The sequence below is a fragment of the Echinops telfairi genome, unplaced genomic scaffold (assembly GCF_000313985.2).
Source record: "Echinops telfairi isolate 266 unplaced genomic scaffold, ASM31398v2 ScPeMD7_23;HRSCAF=83, whole genome shotgun sequence".
Classification (NCBI taxonomy): Eukaryota; Metazoa; Chordata; class Mammalia; order Afrosoricida; family Tenrecidae; genus Echinops; species Echinops telfairi.
In genome coordinates this window covers 75888060-75896852 of record NW_022103920.1, presented here as the reverse complement: position 1 = coordinate 75896852, position 8793 = coordinate 75888060, and the positions used below count along the sequence as shown (strand labels likewise).

At 38.4% G+C, this 8793-nt stretch overlaps 1 protein-coding gene across 1 annotated transcript in view; it reads right to left on the bottom strand.

Moving 5' to 3' along the window:
- The window catches only part of HDAC9 (histone deacetylase 9), a 1007885-nt gene that overhangs the window by 174406 nt on the left and 824686 nt on the right, over positions 1-8793 (bottom strand). The window lies entirely within an intron of this gene.

The following is an 8793-nucleotide window of genomic DNA, read 5'->3' as shown; positions in this document are numbered from 1 at the left end:
GACACACAATTCACATATTGTTTATGCCCAGTGGTAACTGTTTAGCTCTTTCCACTAGATGAAAACTCCCTAAGGAAAGAACACGTCGCCTATGCGTTCACAGAAGTACTCTCAAAATGGAAAAGCATGCTGGGACTGTGGTGCATACTCAATAAATCATCTTGGATTGGAGTGATGGCATGATCACCTGCCTTTCTTTTTTGTGCTTTCAACTCGTTGTTGTTTTTTTGATTCCTCACTCTTTCTCAGAGTGAGAACCTCTCAGCATGAGCACATTTTACAAATAAAACTGAAATGTCTCTTTCAGCCAGGCTGTTCCCATTGCCAGTGTTCCTTCGGTGTACAGGAGTGTGCAGAGAGCGCAACGATCAGATTTCCCCCCTCTCCTTTTTTGCCCAGTTGATTACAAATCTCAGGCACACACGTAGAACACAGATGTAGGACCGTAAGGAGAAGGGCATGCAAATGTCCATTTCATTAACTTTCTTTCAACTGCAGAATTTATGAATGAAGGGAAAGGGAAACAACCTTCATTCGTGCGATGTGCTTTCTATTCCGTTACCATTCTGCCCCTGCCTCTTTTCTCTCGTGTGGGCCTGGAAGAGCGCTGGAGGGGCCGTGGAGAGGAGCGCATCTGCTCCTCGCTCCCCACCAGCCACTCTCTGGCTGGAAGAGGGGACAGGCTGCTCACACAAAGATCACAGCCTTGAAGCCCTCCGGGGCAGGTCCAGCCTGTCCGGTCAAGGTCACCATGAGCTGAAACTAACTTGACAGCAGTAGGTTTGGTTCGAGTCTGGTGCCTACATCGTTTTTATTTTTCTATCTCTGTAATTCTCTCAATACAAATGTCCTCTGATCTTGCTCTATTTTCATTGATTTCAGTAAGATTCTGAATTGATTTAGGCAGATTTCTCCGTTGAATTTTGTTTTATTTTTATGAACTAAGGATGTGACTTTGTGTACCCATCATGTCGTCATGGGCTTCAGGACATTGACAGAAAGAGAAGGCCAGAGGGAACATGGTCGAGTTTCTCCAAAAACTCTCACAAAGGGGGTCAAGTTCTACTAGTTTCCCACTCGATGCTGACCAAAATTCAACCCTGCGGTGAACTGTAAGAACTGTAAGAGAGGGGAAAGAACACTGGACACTCAAGACCCTACTTCTGTTGTTGATAACGCCCATTCTTGTGTGATATTAGAAAGGTAGCTCCATTTTCCCAACTCTCAAATGGGGTGGGGGTGGGGGCAAAATTCACTTACGTGGCCTCTAAAATCATACACCGCTCGCACATACTATGAGTGCGCTACCCAATATTTACCAAATCAAAAGGGCCCATTTCTCCTTTCTTATTCCCTCTTTTTATCTTACATTTGATAAGGGGGAGGAATTCTAAATATTGACATATTTTCTGCTCAAAATCGTCTATGTTACAGAACATACTGCTTTACCTTATCTTTTCAGGTTAGTTCTGATGTGTATCTTCTCATCCACGACTCTAGATACTAGCATCTGAAGAGAACAACTTCATTCCAGGAACACAGTGTTTATTATCTTTATTTCTGGAGCAGGATCATTGCTTCTAGAATGGGTAGGGTTCTAAGCATGTTTCAGTAAGTTTTACTTTTGCTCTATTCAGATACTACAACCGGTTCCTATGTGCTCCTGCTAAGTGAAATGCTGAAGATGAGTTGACCCAAATCTTTTAAAAAAGGCATTGTTATCTAACTTCTGAAAAAACAGCCATGAAAACTCTAAGAGGAGCTGCTGGGCTCTGACATCCATGGGTCTCCATGAGTCCGAAATCCTTCAACGTCAACTGGAAATGAGAACCTATGCAAAACAGCCCATTTTACATGTGAGCATAATTAAAGAACCTTCTTCTGGGCATTGAGCGGGGATCCGCATGGGGCATGGCTGGTATTTCAAAATCACCAGCTGTTTCACTGGAGGACTGTGCTTTCTACCCTGATAAATAATTACAGTCTGGGATCCCCACAGGGGGTCACTATGCATCAGCATTGTCTAGATGGCAGTGAATGAGTATACATATATGTTCATGATTTAAAATAGAAACTTTTTGGAAAAGGCATATTTACATATATGTGCACATCACTTATAGGACCACAGATATGTATGTGCATCTATAATAGGTATAATATACATTTATATTAGTAATATGTATTTCTAGCCCAGAAATCAATTATTTTCATTAGAATCGAAGTATGACACTTGTTCTGTTTGTAGTTTTTTAGTACATTAAAATAGCAACACTAATATAGTACTCTGTGTTTTTTATAAAGAATGATATTTTTAAAGGGAATAAGGGCTTTCCTTGACTAACTGTGCATATAGCCCATAATAGTTTTGATTAGTTCAGAGATATTACCCAATGTGCTTTTGAGTCAAGCTGGGAATTGGAAGACAAATCATTCTTAACAGAATCTCTTCTTGCTTTAGGAATTTTGTCAGTCAGTACCAGATTATTGTATTTGGTGTTTTTCTGAACGTGACATGATTCTAGCTTCCTAGACAAACTCCTAAACTCACACATAACGATTTGTGCAAAACCATAAAGTCTATCAAAAAGAACAAAAATGACCCTTATCTAATTACTATATATAAACAGGAAGTTTTAGGACAAATAGAGTTTCTACAGTTCCGTCCTGAAATTTGGTCTAGAAAAATGAAGAAACCAGACTATGAAATTCTGAACTTCACTAAGTTGGTAGTTTTGAGGCGTCATCTTAGAGTTAATTTTAAAATTTTATTAAAATGAACGTTCCTTTGCTAAGAAATATAGGATGCAATGTACATGTGTTTATATGTGTCCCCTTACAGTCATTATTGTATGAAAGTATATAAATATCATGCATTTTAATATGCCAAAAATGTGGCAATAATTTTGCAACAGTGGTTTTCAAGAAATATTTTATTATGATTCAAAATGTGGCACCAGTGACTTACAGATGGTGTCAAGTCTTTAGTTTCATAAGCCTTTCTTAACTAGTGCTCCCAAATTTGTAAACGTTCAGCCTGGAAATGAACAGCCCTCCATCCCTGCTCCAATCTTGTGAACAAGCGACCAGGCCCTGCTGAATCAAGGCTGAGCCCCAGGGCTCGCGGGCTCTTCTCCAAAGGAACGCACCAGGACAGTTGGTGGCTCGCTAACGTCATCAGGATGTCTGGGACAGTTGGTGGCTCTCTAACGTCATCAGGATGTCTATTGCTACTTGAGGAGATACAGTTTCCTTTAAGGTTCCTGTGGGAGAAAGGCTAACGACTACTTCCACAATGCACAAGGATGCTGTGTCGAAGAGACCTTTATGCCTGTACCTTTAATTTCTCCTTCCTCTTATTTTCCTTTCCTCTCTCTTTGCTCTTTAATTTTTCACTCTGTTTTTTTTGTAGACCAAAACATTCTGAAAGGACCTGAAAATCACCAAGAAAACCTATGAAAAAATTCAAACAAAGCAGACTACAGATTTTTCAACTTCATCTTCATAAAGGAAGACCAATTACTGAACAAGAAAATATATTCAAGGAAGAACATTGTCCACAAGATCCGCAAAGAGGTAAAATAAGACCTTGCAACAAGTATTTTCCAAACCCCCATTTACTTCCCTTTCTATAGGAATCTGGCGGTTGTATAATAAGGCCTTAACAAGTGGAAAAAGGAACATAAATGACAGGAAAAGGTTGTAAACAGTGTAGAATAGTTCAGAAAATTCAGAAAGACTGATATTTAAAAATGGAGCTCATAGTACTTAAAAATGTCTAACTCAACTCATCGCAAATTTCCCCTCAGAGGGATAATAAGAAGCTTATTACAAGATGCTTATCACACTTGCAAATTGGCAACTAAATTATATGGTCATTTTTTGTTATTACTATATTTACATATAAAAATTTCCATCAAATCAGTCATAATAATTTCTCTTTTAAGTGAGAGTAACATAGAGCTCAGTCCACATATTGCATTTCACATTATTCATTGAGAAGCAAAGAATATTTTTTGTAAAGTTTCAAATAAGCCTCTCTTTGGTCTTAACACAAATATTTGCATTTCATAAAACATTATTGCATAAAGTCAAAGGACCGTGGCTAAAAATAAAGTTCAGTATTCTAATAAAGCCCAATCTAGAATTTATTTCTCCCTGTATGCACACATACATTCACATACATGCATATGTATTCCTTAAGGAGCATGTTAGCTTTTATATCTATAGTCAAAAGAAGAGAAGATGGGGCTTTGTAGGCACAAAACGAAGGGAAATGAAGAAAGGTCAAACATGACTGTAAGTCAATGTTCTGTGGTTTATAGAATTCACAAAACAAATTACAGCATGACATCCTTTTCAAGGGACTGTTTGTGTCTTTGGAAAAAGTGTGTATTATTTTTGGTGAATGCTACCTTTTGATGTGGCCTTTCTGAGGGAGTCAGCGTCATCAAGTTTTTTTCCCCATTTAATTGCATAACAATGTGAGAAGAACAATGCAAAAGGCTAGCTCATTCAGTAATGTAAGTCCTCTTGTTGCTTGAGGCATAGCCGGAAAGAAATTGAGAAAGGACGTGTGGACTCTAATGGAGCTCTGAAAGACCAAGTCAAATATCTCCTACACCAGGACACAGCTCAAGAGCAAGAAAAATTACTTTTATTCATATCTAAATTTTAACAGATACTGGATAAATAAAATGTGGCATGTGCATATAATAAAAAACAACTGAGCCAGACAAAGAAATGAAGTCATGATACATGCTACGGCATACATGGGGCTTTAAGACATGATGCTAAATTAAATGAGGCAATCACAAAGGGAAATTGGTTAAATATGCCCTTTCTAACACTGTCTTTTTAACTCCCACCAAACGACCAGATGAGACCATACAAATAGGGTGTGTGTGAAACATTGATAGAGGGGATTGGTCAATTTTTCCACTACTCTAAGTCAGCGGTTCTCAACCTGTGGGTGGCAACCCCTTTGGGGGGGGTAGGGGTGTCAAACGATCCTTTCACAGGGTCACCCGATTCATAACAGTAGCAAAATTACAGTTATGAAGTAGCAATACAAATAATTTTATTGTTGGGGGCTTACCACCACATGAGGAACTGTACTAAAGGGTCATGGCATTAGGAAGGTTGCGAATCACTGCTCTAAGTGTAAGTGAGCCATCTCAGAAGCAGATAGAGAATCTCAGGGCCATCAAGAAATAAGAGCCAGAGAATGAATGTTATATCCCTACTTGAAGTTATAGAGGCAAGAGGGGCTCTAGAGGCACAGTTTGGAGCCAGAGCTGGAGCCATGAGACAGTAGTGCAGCAGCACCAAGACCATGAGGCAGAGTGCAGTAAGCTTCAAGGCCCATGGAATTAGGCAAAGGTCAAGACACCATGCAAATGACAGATGAGGACCACAAAGAGATTCCTTTCAGTGTAACTGAGAAGAGGCACACAAATAAATATAAAAGCTGGCATTCTCTTTAAAGAACATGCATGGATATCCCTTGAAATGGATAGTTGTCAGAATAGGCTAAAGTCCTGTTTAACCTCTGCCTTGGGTTGGTGTCCAGTTGGATTCTCTGCCTTTGTGTAGCCAGAGGAAAGCATATTTGGCCTCATGCCATTGCCTCACTTTACTTACATAAAACAGAAGAAAAGATAAATATATAGAGATGAAAGTTTATTAGTGGTTACTGGATCGGGAAGGGGGGGGGAGGAGTTGATGGTGATGCAAAGCTCACATGGATTAAGGGTAGGGATCAACAGCCAACTATATTAACTGTTGTCCATAAGCTGTACACCTGTAAAAAGTTGAACTGACAAAAACTGTGATAGGTGTACAAGGTTCAGTCAAAAAAGTAATGCAACTAGGGTTCCAGTTTATACATGTATGTGTTTATTCCAAATAAAGCTTGTTTAAACATGACTGCTCCACCATTAAATGTTTGCAGACAAATTCTCTCAGTAATAGAGTCGTCTTAGTTTCATTCGGATGCCTGTTTTAAACCATCCAATTCAAATAGTGGCATCTAATTCCTACATAGATAGTTCTGGATAGCAACAAAGTATTGTTGTTGTTGTTGTTGCATGGAGAAATGGGTCTGTCAGCTTGTCATCCTGTGGTTGCTTTCATGTTGCTATCATTCTGAAAGTGATGTTACTGGTATTTCAAATACCAACATAGGCTCCAATGGTCTACAACTTTTAGCAGAGCTAGGAAGAAGGAAAGAGCTGACAAATGCTGAGGGCTTAGCCATTGAAAACTATGAATAGCAAGGAAACACTGGAAAGATCCCAAAAGATGAGCCCCTCATTTTGAAAGGTACTCAAAATACAACTGGGGGCTAATTGCTGTCTGAATGTAGAGTCAAGCTGAATGACAGAGAATAGTTTTCAGGACTATCATTGGCTGACTGGGCAAACTCACAAGGAGAAGAAATAGCTGAAAACATCCTTTAATAGTCTGAATGTAGAATAATAATACCATGTATGAATCTAGGATAATTAAAGTCATCAAAATTAAAGGGAAAGCATAAAGATTGATAGGCCATGTATTTATAAGTTGAAATGGACTGATATTGGCTATTTTGAACAGGACAATCATGTGATTTAATCTTCCAGGAGTGACACCTGCCAGAAGAAGGATGCTACATTCATCCTCAACAAAACAAAACTTTTAAAAAGCTATCGTACGGTACTATGTGTCTGCTCTGGGATATATATATATATATCCCAGATTAACTGATATATATATGAGACCAGTTAATACAACTACTAATCAATTTATGCACCAACCAGTAAAGCCAGTGATGAGAAAAAAATTGCTTCACCAAACATTTTCAGTCTGAAATTGATCAAAAAATAACAATGGAGATGCATCAATAATTACTAGCAAGTGGAATGTGAAAGTTGGAAACAAAGAGGAAGTAGCTGGAAAATATGGACTTGGTGATAGAAATAAAGCTGGAGATTAAAAAAAGCTGGAGATAAATGAAGCATAATAGAGTTTTTCAATACCAAAGACTTCTTCTTTGCAAATACCATTTTTTTCCCAACAATATAAATGGTGGCTGTCCACATGAACCTCAGCAAGCGGAATAAAAAGGAATCAAACTGACTACACGTGTGGCAGAGATAGTGGGTAAATGGTATGATCAGTCAGGTTAAATGTCGGGATAGACTGTGGAACAGTCCATCAATTGCTGGTAATCGACTTTAATGAGAAGCTGAACAAAATGAAAATAAGTCCATGAGAGTCCAAATATGATCTTGACTCTATCCCACCTGACCATTTCAAGAGCATGTTTGAACACAAATGACCAAAGACCAGATGAGCTTGGGGGTCACATCATACACGACAAAAGCAATCGTTCATTAAAAGACAGGAAACAATGAAGAACAAAGTGCAGGTTAAAAGAAATTCTGACGCTTGTCCTTGAATATAGAGGATCTAAAGCAGTGGTTCTCAAACTTCCTCATGCCACAACCCTTTAATACACATCCTCCTGTTGTGGTGACCCCCCAACCATAAAATTATTTTCATTGCTACTTCATAACTGTAATTTTGCTACTGTTATGAATTGGGCGACCCCCGTGAAAGGGTCATTCGAACCCCAAAGGGGTCACAACCCATAGGTTGAGAACTGCTGATCTAAAGTAAATGGTTAAGTCAAACAACTGAACAGACAATCCCAAAGACAGTTCAATAAGACCAAGCAAAGCCTATAATGAAATGCACAAAGAGGGATGGACCTACTGAGCAAATACCAAGATGAATTTACCAAGGGGTGGGGGCCAAGCTTGAGAAGTAAGATTGGATTCTATGAGCAAAATACTGAATGGCACAGGCAGTATCAGAAGATGGTAAGAATACAGAAAGTTACTGTGCTCTAAAGAATGGGCCAAAGTTCAACCATGTCAAGAAGTAGCATATGATAAGGACCAAGAGTATTTATTGAAGAAATCTAAGCTGCACTGAAGGCATAGCAAAAAACAAGACTTCAGGAATTGATTGAATCCCTGTTGAAATGTTTTAACTGATATAGCCCTGGAAGCACGCATTTGTCTATGTCAAAAAATTTGGAAGACAGCTATTTCCGCAATCAGTTGGATGATAGCAGTCTTTGTGCTCATTCTAAAGAAAGGTTACACAATAGCATGTGGAAATTATCAACCAACATCACTAAGATCACATGAAAGTAAAATTTTGCGTAAGATAATTAAAAATTATTGCAGAATTAACAGAGTGAAATTCAGAATACGTAAAATGAAGGGTATCATTACTTATGTCAGATGCATCTTCGCTGAAAGCAAAGCATACTAGAAATGTTACTTGTGTTTTATTGACTATCAAAAGGTAGTCAATCGCATGGTTTATAACCAACTATGCATAATATTGGAAAGAATAGGAATTCCAGAACATTTCATTGAACTCAAGTACTCATGACTTTTACATAGACCAAGAGTCAGTCTATCGAACAGAAGAAGGGGATAATGAATTGTGCGCCAAGTTGTATCTTTTCACCATATTTATTCAATCTGTTTGCTGAGGAAATAATCAATATGAAGAAGAGCACAGTGTCAGAATTTAAAGAAGGCTTATAAACAACCTGTGATATGCAGATGATACAACCTTATGCGCTTAAAGCCAAGAGAAATCGAAGTACTTACTGATGAAGATCAAAGACTATACTCTTCAGTATGGATTACAACTCAATGTAAAGAAATCTAAAATCTGCCCAATTGGACCAATAGACAATATTTTAATAAACAGAGAAAATATCAAAATTGTCAA